Raw genomic sequence first — 25,433 nt, forward strand, 5'->3', positions numbered from 1 at the left:
TCTGGGGGGCTTGTTGCTCAGAGAGTCTGGATTTTTACTAAGAACTTCAGTTGACTCCCATAAATACTGAGTTTTTGAGACTTGATGCTCCGAATGATAGAAACCTCATGGAGGAATGGCACCCCCTGCTACATTAGTGTGAGGGGCAACTAGACAGCTGGTACAAATGCAGATTCAGAGACCTCTCCTCATATTTTAAGATTCAATATGTCTGTGGTGGAAGCCAGGAATCTGAATTTTTGACAAATATCCTTCCATGTGGCCCCTCTCCCTACCTCCAGCCCAGGTGTCTGGGACACCAAGCTTGGCGAAATATGCAGCTAAAATCTCTTTTTTAAAAAAATTTATTTATTTATTTATTTGAGATGTAGTCTCGCTCTGTAGACCAGACTGGAGTGCAGTGGTACGATTTCCGCTTACTGCAACCTCTGCCTCCCAGGTACCAGTTCAAGCAATTCTCCTGCCTCAACCTCCTGAGTAGCCAGGATTACGGGCACACGCCACCATGCCCAGCTAATTTTTGTATTTTTAGTAGAGATGGGGTTTCACCATGTTGGCCAGGCTGGTCTTGAACTCCTGACCTCGTGATCCACCTGTCTCGGCCTCCCAAAGTGCTGGGATTATAGGCATGAGCCACCGCACCCGGCTGGAGCTAAAATCTCTTCAATAACTGATAAGTTAATATATTTTTTCCTTTATTGTTTCAGTCAGTGCTACTTCTTTGGACTTCTTCTATTTAACTGAAAAGTGTTTGAGGAAACTTTAGAATTTTCTGCTGCTGGATTTCACCTGAACCAGGTTGTGACAGCTAGGGAAATATAAGCAACATGTGGTTTTCCTGGCTATGGTTTGTGGAAAGGGATCCATAAAAGTAATTGTTATCCCAAGTTTTAAATATGGCATATTTTCATGGGAAATGCATTTACTTAAATATTTTGAGAATATCAGCCAGATGTGGCGTCTCATGCCGGTGATCCCAGAACTTTGGGAGGCTGAGGAGGAAGGATCAACTGAGATCAGGAGTTCGAGACCAGCCTGGGCAACATGGTGAAACCCCATCGGCATTAAAAATCTAGAAATTAGCTGGGTGTGGTGGTGGGCACCTGTAATCTCAGCTGCTTGGGAGGTTGAGGCAGGAGAATCACTTGAACCCAAGAGGCGGAGGTTGTAGTGAGCCGAGATTGCACCACTGCACTCCAGCCTGGGCGACAAAGTGAGACTCTGTCTCAAAAAAAAAAAAAAAGAAAAGAAAAGAAAAAAAAAAGAACACCCCCCTACTATTTTCCTTAAAAATAGAACTTCTTCAGTAGAATGCCAAGCACACACAATTATTTCAGTTTAAATGAAACATTAAAGAAAGAAATGGTAATCTTACAGCTATGCATCCAGTGCCTACCTCAGCAAGCACTGCTCCAGCCCTCACCCATGCCCCATAAAAGTTTGCTCTCCTCTGCCATTTGGTCATAAAAGTGTGGGGAAAAAAGAAATGCTGCTTTAGAGGCATTTGTTCATCCTCCACTCATTTTCGTCAAACGTTATTTGAGCATGAACGCTGTCCTAGGTATTGTAGCCACCTTGAGCTTAAGAGCACGCTTCTGCAGAGATCAGTTTCAATATTGTGCACATGATTTCAAGGTGTTTCATAACTGTGTATGGTACAAAGCTGCAGTCTGCATAATTAGTGGGAGGACATAGATACCCTTGAATTAGAAGAGACTGCTTTAAAGTCTTTGCTTTGCTATTTAGGATTAGGTAAAGCTGCTTTCCACTATGCCTTAGTTTTTTCATCTGTAAAGGGAAATAATGTTATTTGGAATTGTATTATGGAATCTATGCAGATACCATATATAATATTTAATATATAATAATATAATAATTGCTAACATTTATTGAAGCCTTACTATATTTCAGATACTAAGTATTTCATGTTATAAATGGCATAATCCTCACAAAGGCACTCTAAGACATTATCTCCATTTTGTAGAAGGGGAAACTGAAGCAGAGATGTTAAATGCATTTTCCCACGTTACACAAGATGCGTTTCAGGTGTGTGCCTAGGCAGTCTGGCTCAAGAGCTCAAGTTCTAGCCTCTTTGGTCTACGTGTTGCCTGGCACAGCCTTGGTCTAGGGAGGGCAGGGTATATACTCTGCAGGGCCCAGGGCAAAACGAAAATGTGGGGGCCTTTTTTTCAAAAAAACAAGAGAAAAGTGGCCTTAAAGGTAACAAAATATAAAGCTTGCTACCCTGTCTCTGTCTCGACTGATCACGGTATTTTTGATTTGATACTTAATGTTGCCTTCTTTTAGCCTTCCCAGGCAGCGGGGCACGTGGGCAGAGCACAGGCTACTGAGGTCCGCTTCCCACCGGCTCTGTGGGCGGTGGCCAATCCCAGTTTCTCACAGTCCACAACCTCAATCCCCAGTAATGGCAACGCCTAAATAGACTGCACCTGGTAGCAGGATCAGAGTAGGCAAGAGGCTGCCACTAGCAGAGTCATTTGCATAACCCACGGCGGTGCCGCCAAGGCCATGTCTTTCCTTGAGACACGTGTTGGGGAGAGTTGGGGACCATGGGTGCGTCCGACCTGGCTTCTCCCTGCGCAGGCACCTCCCGGAATGCGGGCCTCTCTGTCAGTGCACTTGACTCAGTGGGCCCCATTGGAGGGCGGCAGCAGGGGCTGGGCAGGGAGCCAGGAGGGGGAAACTGGATCAAGTTCAGGGTGTCAGGGGCCGAGGAAGCTGACTGAGAATCCATCTCGGAGGGGTATGGAGGTGCCAGAGGCAGGACTGCATGTGAGCTGGGACTCCAAATCTCCTATATAACTTCCAAGCTGAACTTACTAAGAAATTCAAGACAGTGATTGACGAGTCTTAATAACCTAGTGCAGGGCCTTTTTGAGGAAGGGCCCTGTGCGACTCCACTGGTCGCACGCCCTGAAGCCTGCCCTGGGTTTAGGAATGAGTCCTTTTTCCTCCTCCCCCATAGACGCAAACGGAACTGTAGGGCTCTTGGTTGTAGGGCTGTCGTTTTTTAACAGGTGTGGAGGATTTCCTCATTGTTCTTGCATGGATAATGCAAAACAACCCCTTTGGACCAAGATAATGTTGCAAATCAGTACATTCTTTTGTTCTTTAAGTTTTTGTTTGTTTGTCTGTTTATGGTGATGAGCGGTAATTACAAAGTGCTATGAAAGGACTGAGGAACTGTTCTCTCCTTCTGGATCCTTCAAGGACTTTTTTTTCTTTAGGACTCCCTGTAGACTTAAATCTCATATGCCCACAGGGTCAACATGGTCTAATTCCAGAGAAACGACATGGATTTCTACTAAGAGAGACCACATTTATATTTGATGTGGATATATAATATTTTCCACATGTGACCACAAAGTAACCCAAATCCTCCATCACAGAAGACATGATTACGATTTTAAATAAACCCAGAGCAAACAGCAGGTGATGAGGGTAAATAAAACTCTGAATGGTGAGTTCTTCCTGCCTCTGAGGCTTCCACTGAATAATTAATTCCATTTTAGGAGCCACTTAAAGATGCTGGCTGAAGATTGTATTGATAAGAGCAACAAGATATACTATATACTACCTTGCCACTACTTTTCCTCATCACCTTGAGTACATTCTTTGTGCTGTTTCTTGCAAAGTCAGGGCAATGTTATGCTCTCACGTCTTTTCAAGAGCATGTGGCTGTGCGGTGTAGACGACAGTCATTGATCCTAGTTTCTTTCAGACCCTTTATCATGAATGGAGTCAAAAGAACTAGAATAGTAAGTGCCTTACTATTCCATGTGGTACTTTTAAAACTGGAGTGTCTTGAAATTGCTAGGATACCGAGTAGATTTCTAGTTAGAGATGCTGAATGGCACTAATAATGGTAATCTCAGAGAATATAAATAAGGACAAGTATCCCACTCTCAGGAACTTCTAGAATTTAGTAGAGATGGTTTCCAAGAACTTTTCTTTTTTCTGCATGAAGAAAAGGGACAAAGTAGAATGCTTCTCTTCTGCTATTTGAGATTGGGGGTCTGGTGTGTCAGAGAAGAGTAGGTGCTTTGTTTGTTTTAATCTTGTTTCCCTTCTTTTATTCTCAGTGTAGGTTCATTTCATGATTCTTTATTTTTCATTATTCCTTTATTTTTCTCCATATTACTAGTTATCATCTGACTTACTGTGCATTCACCAGGTTATTAGTCTATTGTCTGTCACCCTCAGCAAAATAAAAGTTTCATAATGGCAAGGACCATGTGTTTTATTCTCTCCACACCCAGTGCCTTACACGGTGACTGGCAGATGGTGACAATTTAATAGTTGACAATCACTAACATTTACTAAATATTTACTATGTGCCTGACAATGTTCTGAAGCACTTGACATTTATATTACTCGATCCTCACCACAGCTCTTTGGAGATGTCATATTCTTATTTCCATTTTACAAACGCAAAAGTGAAGCTTAGAAAAATTAAGCAAATTTCCCAAAAGTCACACGATTGGAATGCAGGAGAGGCATGATTCAAACCTAGGCCAAGTGGTTCCTGCATTTGCAGCTAACTGCCAAGTTGTGAGGTTGCTCCATGGGAACAGGAAACTGGGCTGTCTTGTTTCCTGCTGTGCCCCCAACCCGCAAACACACACAAAGCTCCCAATAAATATTTTTGGAATGTATGAAAGTTCAGCCTGAAGGGTAATGTTCCTGGCAGAAGGGGTAGTGGCCATGAAGGACAAAGAAAAGGCCGAGGCAAGTTCTTGGGACTGAGCAGCCGGGTGGGACCTGTTCTCAAGGATAATGTGGAGGCTGCTCTCTCCATCATGCCTGTGCTTCTCCCTTCGCCTTCTTTCCACCCTTCCCTCACCTACATGTGCACTGCTGGGGCGGGGGCTGCTCTGGATTCAAAGAGGACAGCTCTGGGAGAAGCCTCCAGGGCAGATCTGCCCATACATCCAAGCAACAAATCCCTTTGATGTGCAGCTGAGTCAGTGGTGTTGGCGGAGCCATTCCCTGCTCAGCCGTCAGTGTCCTGGATCTCATCACAGGCCCCGACAAGTTGTTTAGTCCAAGAAACGTGTGGACTCCATTGACTCATGTTGCATTAATTTGATGTCTTTCATAAATAGCTCTCTCTGGGGACAAGCCTTTGACGTCCCCTCTCTTGTCAAACTAAAAATGCTCTGTGATGTGTGTGTGTATGTGTGTATGTGTGTGTCTGTGCGTGTGTTCAATGACTGTGGCTGGGCCCAGAAAGCATTTGGATCAGCTTTTAAAAATTAAGTATAAGACATTCAATGTATTTTGTTCTCTCTTGTTGTCATACAGCTAGAAAATTGTAAGAGAGTTCAAGGGCAGCTTTGGAAAAGAATACTTCAGTGTGTGTGTGTAGGTGTGTGTGGGTGTGTGTGCACACACAGGCTTGTGCACCTGGGTAGGAGGGAAAGGGCAGGCAGGAGATGGAGGTGCGTTACAAGGCCAAGTTTCAAGTGTAAAAACACAAAGGTGTTGCTTCATCTGGGACTGTTAAGCTTTGCAGCCCATTAACACAGACAGTGGGGGATCGTTGCACTTTGCATGCTTGGAGGTAACATACACAACTCCTACTTGGACACAAAGGCTGCCTTGGGAATGAGGTTGCTAACCACAGTTGAGGGAAAGCCTTTCAACTAAGAGGGAAATAAAAGAGGCCTTTATTTGTGGGCACCTGAGAAGCTGAATCCTGCTTCTTTTACTAGGGAATTCATTTTAGGATCAAAGTATGATATAAGCCCATAAAAACTGAACAAAGAAATAGAATTGCTGCTTACTAATCAAGTTCTGATAAATATAAAGGATGCCTCAGGTCTATTTCATACTTCCATAGAACAAAGGAGGTATGTAATAGTATAAAACTCATTTGGCAGCCAAATATTTCTTATGTATTCTCATATGAGAGTTTGGAAGCTTTTACTTTGTTTAATATGTTGAATAAGGAAATGCCATTCATGCTTTTAGTTTATGTCAGCGTTTTTGTTTTTTAAGTTAATTTTCCTATTTTTACTTCTAAAGTTTTCGTGTCTTGATAGAAGGTCCTTGGGAAGATGGTCACAGCAGGCATGATTTGCCTTTGCTTGGTGATCACTGTACCCCCTGTCTTGGCACTATAAAATCTCATCAGCACTTTGGAAATCTTGAAAACTGTGAAAGAGAAAGGATAACAAATAATGTATTAAGTCCATGTTAAGTATTTTTACATGCTAACAGTTGGCTATAATCATCTTTGTATGGGAAAAAACTCTTTCTAGATTATTACTGAGAGCAGGGTAGTTAATTTAGTTATCTTCTAATACAGAAGAAAAAAGGCAAAGTTCTCTCTCCTCTTGGAGTCTACATTATTTTCAGAGGAAAGACCATTAACAATAGCATAATAAATAAGTAAAATATATAACAAATTAGAAGATGATACATGCCATGGATAAAGAAAAGTAGAATGGGGAAAGAGAAGATACAGGCAATTTATAATATGATGGTCAGGTTGGGCCTCATTGAGAAGATAACAGGTGATTAAACAATTGAAACAGGCAAGGGAGTTAGATGTATGGATATCCGGGGAAAGAGGATTTCAGAGAAAGGCGAAAGCCAATGCAAAAGCCAATGTTTGAACACACCCTGCACATGTGAGGAACAGTAAAGAAACCTGTGGGATGGGGGTGCAAGCAAGTGAGTAGTGAGATTTGAAGTCACAGCAAAGGGGAGTCTTAGGACCTTTTAGGTCTCGTAAGGATTTTTACCTTTACTCTGAAAAGAAGGGACTCATCGCAGGGTTTTGAGCTGAAAGATGACTTTATCAGACTTGTTTAAAAGCATAAGTCTGTGTACTCTGGAAAGGTAATAGTAGAAGTAAGGAAACATTAGAAGGCTATTGCTATAATTTTCATGCATTAGTTATCTAGCGCTGTGTAACAAGTTGCCCCCAAACTTTTCAATACATGTTCAAACAACAAACATTTATTATCTCATGGTTTGTGAGTCAAGAATTTGGGCAAGGTTTAATTGGGTGATCTGGTGCAGGGTCTCTTGTAAGTGGCAATCAAGGTGTCAGCTAAGGCTGTAGTTGTCTCAAGGCTTAATTAGGGCAATATTCACTTTTATGCTTACTCATATGGAAGCCAGTTCCTTGTGGGTTGTTGGACTGAGGGCTTTGGACTGAGGGTTTTTTTTCTAGATATTAATTGGAGACCACCCTCACTTTCTGGCCAAATGTTCCTCTTAGGTACATTGTAAGGCAACTTACAACATGGCAGCTTATTTCAGGAGAGCAAGCGAGTGAGCAAGCAGTAAGAGCCAGGGAGAGAGAAAGCATGCATAAGATGGGGGCCACAGTCTTTCAAAGCCCACTCAGAAGTGATATCCCCACAGCTTTGCCATATTCTGCTTGTTAGAAACAAATCATTAAGTTTAGCACACACTCAAGGGGAAGGAGTTGCACAGGGGTGTGAATACCAGGAGATGGGAGTCATTGCAAGCCACTTTAAAAGCTGTCTAATATGCTTTGCAAGAGATGATGCTAGAGTGGTAGCAGTGGAGTTGGTGAGAAGTGATGCCAAAATATATGAAAAATCTTGGAATTGTAATCCACGATCTACCCTTCTGTAGGTGACTTCAGGTACCTTGTATAATACTTCTGAGTTTCATATTTCTACTTAGTATTATTTTTGAGATGGAATTTCACTCTTCTTGTCCAGTTTAGAGTGCAATGGCATGATCTGAGCTCACTGCAACCCCTGCCTCCTGAGTTCAAGTGATTCTCCTACCTCAGCCTCCCAAGTAGCTGGGATTACAGGCATGTGTCACCACGCCTGGCTAATTTTTGTAGTTTTAGTGGTTGGCCAGGCTGGTATTGAACTCCTGACCTGACGTGGTCCACTCACCTTGGCCTCCCAAAGTGCTGAGATTACAGGCGCATATTTCTACTTTAATTGAAAGTCTATTCACGCACTACTCTACAAGTAGCTTAAACTTAGTTTGAGCAACTAGCCAAAGTGTACGTAGCTAGTCAGTGATAGTGATAAGGTTACGTAGTACTTAAACCCTGGCAGTCTGACTCCACTGCCTATTACTCTTAATCTCAGAGGACACCAGAAAAGATAAAAATGTTGGTAACTGTTCTAAAAAATGCAAAGTGCCATATAGTACAAGTAAATCATTCTTACTACTATGGACACAAGAATATAAACGCTTAGTTTTAAAGAATGTTCATTCCAAAAGATGATACTGGTGTCAATTTTCCTGTGTGGAGAAATTGAGCAATGTCGGGGAAAAGATGGAGAACTTCCATCTTTCCATGTGGTGGAAACAGAAACTAATTCCTGCTGCAGCCTGCTTTTATGCAGCATGGCAGCACTCAGATGCTACTTGGAATAAAGCCACATGGATTTTGACCTAGAATTCAATAACTTGGGCTGGAGAAGCAAGGTTGGTTTGGGAACAGATGGAGAGTTTGACTTACATGGGGCTGGTTCTGATTTTAACCAAGAAGGCATGTGGCTATGACAGGGGCAGAGTGGCCTCACAGGACCCTCAGTGGAATGAGGCCTGGATCTGAGTGAAGTCCACTAGGGCCTAGGGAGTTCAGGGTGGAAACTTAGGGCTTGGGCCAGGCCGAATAGTAGCAATGTGAGTAGAAGCAGGCATCACATTAATAGAGCAGAATGAGGCAAAAGCCTTGGTGATACTTGGCTAATGTTGGCAGTTACAGCCATTCTAATATTATTACAGAAATTACAGCTGTCTTGTGCATAGCTGTGCATGGTAGCTCTGTTACCCTCCTTTTATTTTATACCATCTGTATTATTATATTTTAGAGGAGTTTCTTGGTACCATATAGTTGAATTTTGCTTTTGTTTTTGTTTTTGTTTTTAAGATGGAGTTTCGCTCTTGTTGCCCAGGCTGGAGTGCAATGGCGCGATCTCAGCTCATCCACAACCTCTGCCTTCTGAGTTCAAGCAATTCTCCTGTCTCAGCCTCCTGAGTAGCTGGGATTACAGGCATGCGCCACCACACTCAGCTAATTTTGTAATTTTAGTAGAGATGGGGTTTATCCATGTTGGTCAGGCTGGTCTCGAACTCCCGACCTCAGGTCATTCACCTCCCTTGGCCTCCCACAGTGCTGGGATTACAGGCGTGAACCACCATGTCCAGCTGAATTTCACTTTTTTATCTGGGCTGACAATCTCCACCTTTTAATTGGAGTGCTTAGATTATTTATATTTAATGTAAATGGTGGCATGATTGGTTTTAAATATAGCATTATGGTATTTGGTTTTTATTTGCACCATTTGCTCATTTCCCTTTCTTTCTGCCTTCTTTTGGATTAATTGAGCACTTTTCAGGATTTAGTTTTATCTTCACTGCTGGCTTATTAGCTATACCTCTTTGTTTTATATTTTTGGAAATTATTCTAGGCCTTAAAATATGCATACTTATAACTCACCACAGTCAACTTTCAAATAATATCATACAGCTTCATATATAATGTATAAATCTTTCAACAGTATACTTTCATTTTCCTCTTCCATCCTTGATGCTATTGTCATACATTTAATCTCTGCATATATTAAAGATTCTACATATACTTATTGTTTATGTTTAAATAGTCAATTATCTTTAAATAAATTAAAAAATTGAGAAAAAAGTTTTAATTACCCATATATTTACTATTTCTGTCACTCTTTATTCCTTTGTGTGGATTAAAATTTCCATGTGGTACAATTTTCCTTCTGCCTGAAGAACATCCTTTAATGTTTCTTACAATGAATTTTCTTAGTTTTCATGTTTCTCTAAAAAATCTTCATTTTGCCTTCATTTCTAAAAAATCTTTTCACTAGGTATAGAATTATAGATTGGTATTTGTTTATTCTGTTTTATTGTAAAAACCACACATCATAAACTTTACCATCTTAACCTTTTTAAAGTATACAATTCATTTTTAAGTGTACAGTGTAATAGTTTTAAGTATATTTACATTATTGTAAAACAGATTTCCAGAATCTTTTTATCTTGCAGAACTGAAGCTCTATATTCATTAAACAACTTCCCTCTTTATGCTCCCTGCAGCCTCTGGTAACCACCATTTTATTTTTTATTTCTATGAATTTGATTACTTTATAAACTTCATATAAGTAGAATCATGCAGTGTTTTTCATTTTGTGGTTTACTTATTTCACTTAGCATAATATTCTCCAGGTTCATGCATGTTGCAATATGTGATAAAACTTCCTCCCTTTTAAAGGCTGCCTAGTATTTCATTTTATGTATATGTCACATTTTATTCATTTACTCATCTGCCAACAGACACTTGGGTTGCTTCTACCTTTTGGTTATTGTGATTAGAGTTGTTATGAACATGTGTATGCACATATCTCTTTGAGGCCCTGCTTTCAATTCTTGTGTAGATACACCCAGAAATGGGATTGCTGGACCATATGGTAGCTCTATTTTTAATTTTCTGAGGAACTGCCATACTGTTCCAAAGCTATTGCACCATTAAATAATCCTACCAGTAGTGCACAAAGGTTCCAACTTCTTCACATTCCTGCCAACATTTGTTATTTTGTTTTCTTGTTTTTATTTTCATAGTAGCCATCCTAATGGCTTTGAGATGATACCTCATTGCGGTTTTGATTAGCATTTCTCTGCTGATCAGTGATGTTGGATATTTTTCCATATGCTTGGTTGGCCATTTGTGTGTTATCTTCAGATAAATGTCTACTCAAGTCCTTTGCCTGTTTTTAATTGGGTTATTGATTTTTTTTTTTTTTTTTTGCTGTTGAGTTGTAAGAATTCTTTCTATTTTAATTTTCTAAATATTTAATTTTGTTCTTTCTTCACTTTTGAAGGATGCAGGAGTTCTTTATGTATTCTGGATATTAACTCCTTATCAGATACATGATTTGCAAATATTTTTGCTATTCCATAGGTTGCCTTTTCAATCTGTTGTGTCTTTTGATGAACCAAAGTTTTTAGGCTTGATGTAGTCCCTTTGTCTATTTTTGCTTTTGTTGTCTGAGGACATTTATTTCTTCTTTCAGTACTTTAAGATGCTGTTCTTTTGTCCTCTGGCTTGCACAGTTTCTTTTTTTAAAATTTTAATTTTTATGGGTTCATAGTAGGTATATACATTTATGGGGTACATGAGATGTTTTGATACAGGCATGCAATATGTAATGATCACATCATGGAAAATGGAGTATCCATCCCTTCTAGCATTTATCCTTGTGTTACAAACAATCCAGTCATATACTTTTAGTTATTTTTAAGTGTACAATTAAATTATTATTGAGTGTAGTCACCCTGTTGTGATATCAAATACTAGGTCTTACTCATTCTTACCGTTTTTTGTACCCATTAACCATCCCCTACCTTCCCCTCAGCCCCCAACTACCCTTCCCAGCCTCTGGTAACTACTCTTCTGAATTCAATTGTTTTGACTCTTAGATCCCACAAATAAGTGAAAACAGAGCTTGCATAGTTTCTGAAGTAAGAAAGATCTGTGGTATTTTTATCTTCGTTTCTCTGTATTTAATGTGTTTTCCTTCCTCAGGCTGTTTTTTAAAGATTTTCTCTTTTTACTGCCTTTAAGCAATTTGGTTATATTGTTCTGTAGTGTTTTGTGTGTGTGTGTGTTTTTACGTTTTTGTATTTTTCTTGGTTGAGGTTTGCTGAGCCTCTTTGTGCATTTACAGTTTTCAATTATGGAATATTTTCAACCATTATTTCTTAAAAATTTGTTTCTATTCCCTTCTTTCTCCTTTTGGAACTCCAGTTTTACTTGTGTTAAAGTTCTTAATGTTCTTCCACAGATCACTGAGCTCTGTAAATTTTTTTTAGTAATTTTTCTCTATGCTTCATTTTGCATAATTTCTACTGCTGTCTTTGAATTCACTAATCTTTTCTCCTGAAGTTTCTAATCTGCTATTGATTCCATCTAGGGATATTTTAACCTCAGACATAGTATTTTTCATCTATGTTTCTATTGACTAATTTTTTTTTTGGTTATGGTCCATATTTTTCTGCTTCTTCTCATATCTAGTTGTTTTTGTTTGGAGCATGTGGCAGACAAGATTTATCTGTTTGAATCTTTTAAAAAGAGTTTTTAAGGGCATATCTGGAGTAGTCTTTATACTAGAGGTAATTTAAACTCACTTTTTAGTTTGGCCCTTCTGTGGTCTTCATTGGCTGCTACATGTATCCCATGAGGACTTTGTATTCTCACTGGCGGAAACTCAAACTATTCCTGGCCTTTTATGAGCTCTAAGAATTGTTTGGCTTATAACTTCTCAGTACATTTTCTTTTCTCAGAAGTCATTATTTGCCGTACCTTAGGGTGTTTCACACTCTACAAGTGTATATTGATACTCAGACATAGATTCTAGAGTTCTTCTATGCTGATTTCTAGAATTCTTTCTCTGTATCAGCTCCAGTTTTTTCGGGTATTCTGGCATGTAAATTAAAGCCACCTTATCCTCCTGAATCTCATCTTTGTCTCCTCCACTCAGTGAGATTGCAGTTTGGGTTTTCCCTCCTTGCTCAGCAGTTCAGAAATTGCCTTTAGGCAAAGAACCTGGGCAGTCATAGCACTCTATTTCCTTTCTGGGATCACAGTTCTCTGTTGCCTGTTGTCCAATGTCTGAAAATAGTTATTTCCTGTATTTTGTTCTGCTTCTTAGTTGTTTACAGAGGAAAGATAACTTCAGATCTTGTAGCCAGAAGTGTTTTTTTCTCTAACTGTATTGAAAACTCTACTTATGTAGATTTATGCTCACCTAGGATAGAGACCTAATAATGGAAAGCACTTAATAAAGGATTTTTGAAAGAATTGAATTAATGAATGAAGCATGGAATTAGGTTGAGCCACATGAAGTTGACAGTTATTGATGATTTTAACCCATATGATGTATATGGTTCAATTTTATATCTTGGCTAATTAGTATTAGCTAAGGAACACAGACTCAAGTAAAGGCAATTCTACCTTTAAAGTGAGATCTCAGGCAATGATGGATCGTTTGTTTTTTAAGTGATGTCTGATCCTGTGCATCTGGCAATCTTAGAACACTTCTGTTGAATTTATTTTTCTAACAGAACATGGTAGGTCTATCTATGTGGGCTTTGGGTTTTTAGGTCAAACTATTTTCTTTGGAGAGGAAGACTCTGATTGGGTTTACAGTTTATTCAAAGAGTATATCCCTGTTCCTCATAGGATCAATTGAGTTATGCCCCAAGACAAGGGGTTTATAAGAGGAGATTTCAACCTTATTGTCATCAGGATGATGAAGCACAGTGACACAACCTTTGTGAACTGGGTTGGGGATCTTTTAGCAGGATGGTGGTGGAATTCTTTTTAAGGAAAACAGTGTCACTAAGGACATAGGCATATTATTGGTTGTTGAGTTTGTGGTTGTGGTGGCTAGAAAAGACAGAGGATTTGATGACCTGTGATACAGGGTGGATAAGGCTATATTATTGTCTCATTGTTAAATGCATGAAACGGAGAATGAAACTTGATAAATACCTCAGCAGAGGATGATTGAAGAAAAAGCCAAAGTTGCTATATTCACAGATTATTACCAGGTGTGGTTTTAGTTTCACTCTTTCATATTATTGTACAGTAAACTACACATACATTTAGAAGAAAAGTGTTTTATAGGTGACCTGATTGTAATGAATTTCACTTAGCATCACAGGATACTAGTTGGTGAGAATTATAGTAGCTTCTTGCAAACTATTAATGAGCTGACACATGGCCCAGTGGGTTTGGCATCCTTGCTTCTCAGAGTGCAAATTGCCCTTAAATGTTGTCAGCAGTGTTCACCATATAAGAATGAATAGATGGTTGTTATGGCCTGAATTCTGTACCCCTGAAGTTTATATATGGAAGTCCTAACCCCTAGTCCTTCCAAATCTGACCTTATTTCAAGGTAAAGTCTTTACAGAGGTAATCAAATTAAAATGGGGTCATTAGGGCGGGCCCTAATCCATCACGACTGGTGTCTGATCAACAGGGGGAAATTTGAACAAAGAGATATGCATAGAGGGAAGGCAATGTGAAGAGACACCAGGAGAAGATGACTGTCTCCAAGCCAGGGAGAGAGGCCTGCAACAGATCCTTCTCTCACAGCCCTCAGAAGGAACTAACTCTGCCAATGCCTTATCTCTGACTTCTAGCCTCCACAGCGCTGTGAGACAATGAATTTCTGTTGTTTAAGCAACCCATTTTGTGATACTTTGTTACAGCAGCCACAATAAACTAATAAAAGGATCTTTGCTGAACTACTGTCATAGACTGACTTGGTAGGAGAAACATGTTAGGAGCAGTGGGCCATCAGGAAACTCCTTGAAGCTGTGAGACTGTTAGATAGGGTAGGCAATCAGTTCTTGTCTTTATCCATTTTGTGGATAGACACAAACACCACCCAGCTGAGCAGAATAGGGCAAGGCAGCTGACCTAGCCAAAGGCCTCCTAGGAGTTTTACCCAGCGCTTATCTGAGTGGGATGGGTTTAGGAGAAGTTGAATTTCCTATGTGAGTTGTAAAGAGATGTTATGGCTTCCAAAGAGATTATTTGAGGTGCATAGATGGTTTGGAAGAAAAACTCATAAATGCTAACTTTTGCCATTGGCATTTAAAGAAAGTTAATAATCTGCAACAGAGTTATTTTATACTCCACTGCTCCGAAAGATTATGATTACATAATCAGAGTAAGATTACATACTCTGAAAGATTATGAGATATAAAGAATATGTATAAACCTTAGTATTTTAGTTCATGTTTGGGACTTCTGAAGGTCTGCCCTATTTCTCCCTCTGCCTCTCTGTCTCTTTCTCCCTGTGAATTATGTGGGTGACAGTGCATTTTTTTTTTTTTAAATGGCGTCTCGCTCTGTTGCCAGGCTGCAGTACAGTGGCTCGATCTCAGCTCACTGCAATGCAACCTCTGCCTCCTGGGTTCAAGCGGTTCTCCTGCCTCAGCCTCCTGAGTAGCTGGGACTACAGGAGCCCACCACCACATCCAGCTAATTTTTGTACTTTTAGTAGAGACAAAGTTTCACCATGTTGGCCAGGATGGTCTCGATATCCTGACCTTGTGATGTGCTCACCTCAGCCTCCCAAAGCGCTGGGATTACAGGTGTGAGCCACTGTGCCTGGCTGACAGTGCACATGTTTTGATCCTTGACTCATCCTATTACCTATTTGCTCTTATGTTCATGTTGAAAAAATGTTGCTGCTGTTAATATGGCTACTATCCTAATGTACAAAACAAAGGATGTCCAAGTGTTACCTCCCAAGCAAAGAGATCTTATTAATGGTGGAAGTAAAAAGCCCCAAGGCACTCACTGAGTGAGTGAGGCTACAAGAGGGGCCCCAGGCCTGTCAGCAATCTGTTATCATTGATGTCTTTCCAGTTTCTCCCACCAGTGTATAATTTAAAACTCAGTTGGCCTGTGCTTTTTGACTTGATTACAACAGTTCCCAGCCTGTGAGGCGTTAAGCCAAAGTGGTTTTCATTAATTTGCCTTCTCCCTGAAGATTTTAGGCTTGCTGTTTCAAAGAAAGCTAGATACCACAATGAGCCAACTATTTGGTGAGAAGATTCTCCATGGGGAGAGAGCTGTTTGCTGCAATTCCAGTCTTTCAAATGTCAAACGTTACTCATTCTAGCTTTGGCTCTTGTAAGTATGTGTAGTCCTTTTCATTTTAATTTGAGAGTGTTTGCTTCCACTGGTAGCTCAGGGAACTTTTACTTGCCGTTTGAAATCTAACCCTGGAACACAAAAAGTATGACTAATCCTACTTACTGGAATTTCAGTGTTTTCATCAAGGCCGCCATTTCCATTTCCAGTTTTATATAATAAGGGCAAAATACCAACTGGCAAACATATTCCTTTTTTTTTTGGTTGCTGTACATTAAACTATCTACTGTGTTATAATAAAAAGTGATGCTTCATAATAGTGATTTTTGCAATTGAGACGAAACAGTTTCCAAGGGTATTTAAAGAGCGGATAATTCATGATATGAGTCCCCAGCTAATGTATTTACGCAAAGAAGTCTAAAGGTTTCAGCTGCTTTTCATCTTCTGTATGGCAAAGATATTAGGTTATCTCTAGGCAAGAAGAATGGTTCATACACTAGAGTCACAGCCAATGGAAAGATTTTAGAACAATATACAAACACTCGTGCCATAACACTGACTTAGTTAAGCAATCATTGTGATGACCATTGGAAAGATGAAAGTATCAGCTAACGCAAACCAAGTTTTTGTCTTCTTTCATAGGAATCCTTTATCATTTCCTTATGTCTTAGAGCTCCAAATGTGGATTTCTGGAATGCCGTTGGGAAGATCTCATATGAGGAAGCTCTAGTGGAATTGGGTTGAGACTTACTGACCAGGCAGTTCTTTAAAGACAATATCTGAGTAGCTTAAAGGGAATATAGGTACTAATTTGGAATGACCTAAAAAGAGATTTCCAATCCTTTCTGCTTTAAGCAATCACCTGGAGATTTGAAAAATGTAGATCTCCAGTTCCCATTCCCAGAGTTTCCAGTTCAGTGGATCAGTGTACCTATGTTTGCTTCCAGATTATTCTGGGTGCTGTCACAACTAGGAACCCCTGGCTCCAGTTGTCAGCTTGTAACTGTATTATCCACAAAGAAATTATTCTGAATTATTGGATCTGCAGGGGCTGCTGAATTTGGCATGTAAAGGAAAACTTTTTGCTTTGTGGTTTAATCTACAGATCACCCTAAATCTCTTGTTGTTAGTATGGCTTCTTTGACTTCTCATGGCCTGATACACTTGTGGGTCAATTACTAAGCACTCAGCTGGAACTACTAGGACCTGGCCCCGGGTGGATATCAGAAACACCTGTGGAGCTACTTGAAACTAGATTTTTTTTTTTTTCTAGACTTCCTGAATCACAGTCTTAGGGAGGGGTCCAGATATCCATTCTTCTATAAACCTCATCGTTGATTTTGAAAAGCAGCTAATTTTGAGAATCTCTGAGTTATACTAATGGGGAGGAATATTGATTGACTGGCATTGGATACTAATTGAAGCTATAGAGAAATCACGTTAATTTGATTAAGATGATTAAAACTATTCATTTCACTATTCTATGATTTAGGCTTTGTGTTTGATCAACAGATATTTGGTGATGACCATTACAAGAGGGGGCAGAACTCTTTACCACCTGAAGTATGTAAAAGCTTTCAGATACAGCTTAAGGTGAATCTTTAAGGCAAATATTTCCTTAGAACTTGAATAGGGAGTGAAGTAGGGGGGCATACCGTTCCAGGTGAAAAGGACAAAATGAATGAAGTGATTAAGATGGGAACTAGAATTCTGTGCTAGTAAGACAATGTGTCTTAGAGCTCCAAATATGGATTTCTGGAATGCTGCTGGGAATAACTTGTATGAGGAAGCTCTAGTGGTGTTGAGTTGAGACTTACTGACCAGGCAGTTCTTTTAAGGCAAGATCTGAGTAGCTTAAAGGGAATATTGATATTAATTGACCTAAAAAGAGATTTCTAAACCTGGAAGACAATGTGTTTTCCATATATAATGGGAAATAATGGAATATAAAATTGTACAAAGTGGACTGGGGTCTTGGAGGTGGCTTGAACTTGAAAGAAATCAGAAGCCATTACAGCATTTTTGTTGTATCAATTTACAGGAGTAAAGTGAAAACATTTTCCTTTTTTTTTTTTTTTTGGGATATTGTCTCGCTCTGTCGCCCAGGCTGGAGTGCAGCGGCGCGATCTTGGCTCACTGCAAACTCCACCTCCCGGGTTCACCCCATTCTCCTGCCTCAGCCTCCCGGGTAGCTGGGACTACAGGCGTCTGCCACCACGCCCGGCTAATTATTCTTTGTATTTTTAGTAGAGAGGGGGTTTCACCTTGTTAGCCAGGATGGTCTTGATCTCCTGACCTCGTGATCCACCGGCCTCAGCTTCCCAAAGTGCTGGGATTACAGGCTTGAGCCACCGTGCCCGGCCAGTGAAAACATTTTCTCTTGGTAGGGTAGGCAGAAGTTCAGAGGCAGGGCTGTGGCAGTAATGCAGAGTAAAGAGATGAGACTTGGTCTAGTAGTGCTGGGGACTGGAGCAGGATAGATTTGGCAAACATGTATGGAAGTAGTCTAAATGAAAATTATTTTATTTGCAGGTTATTTATACATTTTCTGCTTAAGAAAAAATTATCCTGCAGAAGAGGGCATAAAATATCTATCTCTGCAACTGCATAATAACTTCTTTGGTCAAATTGATTTATTGTTTAAATGGTCAGCAAAAACATTCGGAATCAGCATTAGCAAGATATTTGGTTATGTTCCTGGTTGAAACTTAATATGAGTGTACAGTCAGTATAGTTTGTTGCTTGTGTAGCAAGCAGACAGACATTCACGTATTTGGGTATTGGGAATAAGCGGGTAAGACAAATCAGTATAATTAACTGTAAAGCTGCCTAAATAGTCCTTTTATCCCAATATGTGTAATGTTTGTGGTTTTAAATGCTTTTATACAAACAGAGTGACATTAAAAGACAAAGATTTTGAAATTTTCCTGGTTTCCTCCAATCATGCCCCTAGTATCTTTCAACATCCATTTCAAAAACTGCCTTGTGGGCAAATATTTCCTTAGATGCTCCTTTACATGCTTTACCTTCCATCTGATGGCTCCAATTGTTTCTACTCTCCCTTCTCTCACTCCCAGAGTCTTGAGCAGAGTGAGCAGAGGTCTTTGGTCCAAGGCAGCAGATGGCCTCTGTAAAAATCAGAGGACTCTCTCTGCCACCAGAGCAATGTAAGGGAGACTCAGACTAGCTGAGGTGGACTCCTGGAATCTGGGGTCTGGGGTGGAGCAGAATAGGGAACAATGAGAGTCAGAAAAGATGTGGAAAGATCTGCTTTAAGATGTGGATATATCAGGTGTCAAGGTTGTAAAATAGCTTACAAGTAGGAAAGCAGTTCTATAAACATTCACCAGCAGGCACTGGGAAAATAGCACTGAACAGAGGTGGACACAGCCTTTGCTCTTGTAGAGCCATGCCTCAAAATAAGCTCCATTTATGAGAAAAAAGATGGGGAATTATAGAATATATACCAACCCTTTATGCTTTTTGACCCTATGTCAGTTTTGTGGGAATAACTCCAGCCTTGCCACAAAGCACAGCCTTCACACTTTATTAGATTCAATATCATGTTTCTTCATGTCCTTAAACATGAAAATCAAATTGAAAGGTGGACAGATCTGAACAGCACAGATTTGGGGTGCTGGCTCTTATGGCTGAAGTAAAGAGCTATATGATGGCTTAATTTTTTTTTAACAGTGTAGGGGCTTTTTCTCAGGAGACCAGTCCAATTTCTCTGTAATTTTTTTTTTTTGTTCTCTTAGGAAATTCAGAGAGATTGCAATGTTATTAAGCTCATAATATTTTTCTTTTCTTTTTGAAGTTCTAGTTCATTTATTTTAACCTTTAATATTCCCTTGTATCAATATACCACAGGTTTTTTAAACCCATTCTCCTGTTGATATTTAGATTATCTCCAGTTTTATATTCTGACAAACATAATCTCAAGAATTTCTTAATCATTATCTATTCAAAGGTAAAGAATGGCCTCAATTATTACTATGAACAATAGCAAGAGAAATGTAATTTGTCCATCATGCTGTCAAATACAATAATGCCAATATAAATTTCCTTAATGAACAATGAACACTTCTATTCAGTTACAAAAATTTTTTGACTAAGTGGCAGCTGGAGATTGGACTTTGTGCTAATACTTAGGTTAATTGCATCTCATGTTAATATGTCTTAGTGGGTGCAATTAAGTAGAATTATAACTTGTTCATATTATAATTCCTTTTGCCTTTCTAATTCATCGGTGAACTCCTGTAACTTAACTCCTCCTTCGTTTAGGTGTCTGCCCCTTCACAGGGGAGAGAATGTTAGGAGATTTTATTTTATAGCTTAGGTTACTTTGATAGAGAAATATTAGGCATCATCTTAATTTCAGCATGATCATCCTTTTTTTTGGAGATGGAGTTTTGCTCTTGTCACCAGGCTGGAGTGCAATGGTGCAATCTTGGCTCACTGCAACCTCCACCTCCTGGGTTCAAGTGATTGTTCTGCCTCAGCTTCCCAAGCAACTGGGATTACAGGTGCCTGCCACCATACCCAGCTAATTTTTGTATTTTTAGTAGAGACGGGCTTCCACTTGTTGGCCAGGCTAGTCTTGAACTCCTGACCTCAGGTGATCCACCCACCTTGGCCTCCCAAAGTGCTGGGATGACAGGTGTGAGCCAGTGCACCCAGCCATCATCCCTTTTTGAAGGCAGAACCACTGGATATGTCAATAGGTTGCTGGAAGATTCATTCCCATGGTGGTCCTTCTAACACCATACCTTGGCCACATCCTCAACTGGAATTCAAACTTGGGGTTAGAAGGAAAATGCTCTTCACCAGCCCTTAAAGATTTCTAACCTAAACTTACAGCAGTAGTCCCTTAAATATGAAGAATAATAAAGCTCCATAAATACTTTGATATTTTTGAAAAAAGATGACAGATTTTCAGCATTGAGAAATTCTCTGAAGTATAAGCATATCCAAGAAGAATGTCATATATTCTGTCCTTTTCTTGCTAGATGGAATGTTTAAAAGCTGGATAACACTGCATTTGAATGTTAATTCATTTTTTGGGTTCAGTTTCATAGCTCAGCATCTGATATTTATTACGAATTCACCTGAGGTATATTTTCTTTATTTTTTAAGTGATATAGTCCCTAGTTTGAAAGATAACTTGAGAGATTGATTCTTGACGCAGTTAAATTATCTTTCTCCTGAGCCGTGTTTTTTAACCTCAGATATTGGTCTTAAAAATATATATATCCAGTGCCAGAAACTCCCAGCAGATGTCATTGTAAGGCAGATTTGTTTAGCAAGGCTTTTCTAGAATAGTGAATAGAATTGTTGCATATAGTAGTGATGTGTGTATTAGGTACTGAAGTTAATTCATTCTAGTCTCATCAGAGTGGGATTTGTTATGAAGAGGTAAAGAGATTCCTGGGATTCTTGCCTGTCCTTTTATAATGTGGGAGCACTGCTTTTCTGCAATATAAATTAGAGAACAAGAATAACAGCCTTTCACACAAGCATTTCCTGGGCTACTCTACCTGGGCCTACCAGCTTAGCACAAGGCATGACTGTGTTCTGCATGGGACAGAAGAGCCATGGGGAGGAGACTGTTGCTTAGACATATAATGTAGTAAGTGAGGGAGGTGCAGTTTCAAATGAGAGAGCCTCACTAATTCTAGACTCTGCACTCTTAGTCCTGAAGGGAAAATACAAATGGACATGAAAACATGTGTCCCAATAGAGCACATCTGGTCCTTATCTAAAACAGAAAGGTGAATTATATTGGAACTGCCTAACTGATTTCATGGATATCAATTTCAAGTGAAAAAAACATTTATTCCCAGGGAAGGTCATGATACATTGTCTTATTTACTATAAATGCAAATGTAAGTCAGTCTAAACTCGCCTTTGTTTCCATGCATATATATGGTGATACATGTTGGTTACCTATGAAGATCTTATTCTTTTACTCATTAATATTGTAAGAGCTTGCTTCTCACTTATGATTTTTACACTGCTTGATTAGATTTTAAAAATAAACTCCTTTGATGAAGCCCCCTTTTAAAAGCCAGAACTATACTTTGTATTGTATAGTATTAACTGAAATGCAAATTGCTTAGAAAATGTTAATACAATGTGTTTGGAAATCAACTACTTTTAAAAAACTGCAGGGATCAGGTAAAAGAGGCAAACTATATCAAAGATGGAAGGGTGAAAGTGTGAGGAAATATTAAAAGATATGGACTTGGATATGGATTTGGATATTCCAACTGAATATCTCCACTTAACTGACTCAACATATTAACCAATTTTTTTTTTTCTTATACTATCTGATGTCTGTATCATCCTGAAAGTAAGCTAGCAGGATTCCCGCAGTTTTGCTTTCCCAATAGAATTGTGTGCCTGCCAAGGGTCAGGTGAGTTTGTACCAATTCTGTTTATGCCACCTACACTTGCCATTGAATTAAAGTGGGTAATTGCAATATTATGTGAACCAGTGAAATATGACTGCAAAATAAAAGGGGATTTTTATTTCTCTGAAAACTAATTATATATAATGCTTAGAAAGACTTGATAAAGAGAAGTTACTAGACTTGCTATTAAATTTGGATGTGGATGAAACAAATATAAGAGGTTGGAGGGGAAACTGAAAATCTTGAAGGCATGTATTCTAAAATTTCTGCAGAATTATTTCTGGGTTCTTGCTCCACTTAAAGGGAAGTGGGGATTTGGAGAGAATGCCTTGTGGATGTGCGTTATTCAGGAAAGATGATACGGATTTCTAATCAGATAATGTGCACTTAATAAAAGGAGACCCTCTACATTAAAAGATTGGTAAATGCATGTTTATTTTCAAGTTTTAAATTACAATATTTGATTTTAAAACTCCTCTACTTTGTTCAGCTTTTTCAACTAACTGACCAACTATTGATATTGATCTTACCAGATGAAAGTTACTGGTCTGCATTTTAAAAATAATTTTTAATTATAGGCTATGTGTATTAGCCTGTATTCATGCTGCTGATAAAGACATACCCGGAGGCCGAGGCGGGTGGATCACAAGGTCAGGAGATCGAGACCATCCTGGCTAACATGGTGAAACCCCATCTCTACTAAAAATACAAAAAATTAGCCAGGTGTGGTGGCGGATGCCTGTAGTCCCAGCTACTCGGGAGGCTGAGGCAGGAGAATGGCATGAACCCGGGAGGTGGAGCTTGCAGTGAGCCGAGATCATTCCACTGCACTCCAGCCTGGGCAACAGAGCGAGACTCCGTCTCAAAAAAAAAAAAAAGACACACCCAAGACTAGGCAATTTACAAAAGAAAGAGATTTAATGGACTTACAGTTCCATGTGGTCAGGGAGACCTCACAACATGGTGAAAGGTGAAAGGCACATCTCACATGGCGGCAGACAAGAGAAGAGAGCTTGTATAGGGAGACCCCCATTTTTAAAACCATCAAATCTCATGAGACTTATTCACTATCACAAGAACAGCACAGGAAAGACCTGCCCCCATGATTCCATTACCTCCTACCGGGTCCCTCCCACAACACATGAGAATTCAAGATGAGATTTGGGTGGGGACATAGCCAAACCATAATATTCCACCCCTGGACCCTCCCAAATCTCAAGTCTTCACATTTCAAAACCAATTATGCCTTCCCAACAGTCCCCCAAAGTCTTAACTCATTTCAGCGTTAATTCAAAAGGCCGCAGTCCAAAGTCTCATTCGAAACAAGGCAAGTCACTTCCACCTATGAACCTGTAAAATCAAAAGCAAGTTAGTTACTTCCTAGATACATGGGGGTACAGGCATTGGGTAAATACTGCTATTCCAAATAAGAGAAATTGGCCAAAACAAAGGAGCTACAGGCCCCATGTAAGTCCGAAATCCAGCAGGGCAGTCAAATCTCAAAGCTCCAAAATGATTTCCTTTGACTCCATGTCTCATGTCCAGGTCATGCTGATGTAAGAGATGGGCTCCCATGGCCTTGGGCAGCTCCGCATCTGTGGCTTTGCAGGGTATATGCCCCCTCCTGGCTGTTTTCATGGGCTGGTGTTGAGTGTCTGTGGCTTTTTCAAGTGCACAGTGCAAGCTGTCAGTGGATCTACCATTCTGGAGTCTGGAGGATGGTGGCCCTCTTCTCACAGCTCCACTAGGTAGTGCACCAGTGGGAACTCTGTGTGAGGTCTCTGACCCCACATTTCCCTTCTGCACTGCCTTAGCAGAGGTTCTTCGTGTGGGCCCCACCCCTGCAGCAAACTTCTGCCTGGGCATTCAGGTATTTCCATACATCCTCTGAAATCTAGGCGGAGGTTCCCAAACTCCAATTCTTGACATCTGTACACTTGCAGGCTCAACACCACATGGAAGCACCTCTGAGGCCATGGCCGAGCTCTACATTGGCCCCTTTCAGCCATGGCTAGAACAGCTGGAACACAGGGCACCAAGTCCCTAGGCTGCATACAGCATGGGGACCCTGGGCCTGGCCCACAAAACCATTTTTTTTTTCTCCTAAACCTTGGGCCTGTGATGGGAGCGACTGCAGAAAAGGTCTCTGATACGACCTGGAGACATTTTCCCTATGGTCTTGGTGAACATTTGGCTCCTCGTTACTTTTGCAAATTTTTGCCACCAGCTTGAATTTTTCCTCAGAAAATGGGATTTTCTTTCCTATTGCATTGTCAGGTTGCAAATTTTCCAAAATTTTAAGCTCTGCTTTCCTTTTAAAACTGAATGCCTTTAACAGTACCCAAGTTACCTCTTGAATGCTTTGCTGCTTAGAAATTTCTTCTGCCAGATGCTCTAAATCATCTATCTCAAGTTCAAAGTTCCACAAATCTGTAGGTCAGGTGCAAAATGCCACCAGTCTCTTTGCTAAAACATAACAAGAATCACCTTTGCTCCAGTTCCCAACAAGTTCCTCATGTCCATCACAGACCACCTCAGCCTGGATGTCATTGTTCATGTCATTATCAGCATTTTGGCCAAAGCCATTCAACAAGTCTTGGGGAGTTCCAAATTTTCTCACATTTTCCTGTCTTCTTCTGAGCCCTCCAAACTGTTCTAACCTCTGCCTGTTACCCAGTTCCAAAGTCGCTTCCACATTTTTGGGTATCTTTTCAGCAGTGCCTGCTCTACTGGTACCAATTTCCCGTATTAGTCCGTTTTCATGCTGCTGATAAAGACATACTTGAGACTGGGCCATTTACAAAAGAAAGAGATTTAATGGACTTACAGTTCCACATGGCTGAGGAGGCCTCATAATCATGGTGGAAGGTGAAAGGCACATCTCACATGATGGCAGACAAGAGAAGAGAGCTTGTGTAGGGAGACACCCATTTTTAAAACCATCAGATCTCATGAGACTTATTCACCATCACAAGAACAGCACGGGAAAGACCTGCCCCATGATTCAGTTACTTTCCACCCACAACATGTGGGAATTTAAGATGAGATTTGGGTCCCAGCCACAACATGTGGGAATTTAAGATGAGGTTTGGGTGGGGACACAGCGAAACCATAACACTGTGATTTCAGAATGTAGCCACTGCAGAGTTTATGCTATACCACAAGGGACACTCTTTAGATGAGCTCAGCGATTTTCTAGGTATATGTTTTGCTCTTTTCTAAAAAAATGATTTTATAAGCAGGTTAAGTAAATACTTTAAACTGGTGAACTACTTCTTTGCTTAGAATGATTTTATTCCAGATAATGATGTGAAGCTTAATTTTTATATGACATGTGATTATAAAACAACTTT

General features: G+C 39.9%; 1 long non-coding RNA gene across 1 annotated transcript; it reads right to left on the bottom strand.

The window, feature by feature from the left end:
• Positions 1-6,135: 6,135 nt before the first annotated feature.
• On the bottom strand, positions 6,136-24,932 carry LOC134739863 (uncharacterized). The gene is made up of 3 exons (XR_010126922.1): positions 24,908-24,932; positions 6,771-6,859; positions 6,136-6,177 (listed from the first exon to the last, which is right to left on the bottom strand). It is a non-coding gene; the product is annotated as an uncharacterized LOC134739863 (long non-coding RNA).
• Positions 24,933-25,433: the final 501 nt, after the last annotated feature.

This window comes from Pongo pygmaeus, chromosome 6 (genome assembly GCF_028885625.2).
Source record: "Pongo pygmaeus isolate AG05252 chromosome 6, NHGRI_mPonPyg2-v2.0_pri, whole genome shotgun sequence".
NCBI classification, from domain to species: Eukaryota; Metazoa; Chordata; class Mammalia; order Primates; family Hominidae; genus Pongo; species Pongo pygmaeus.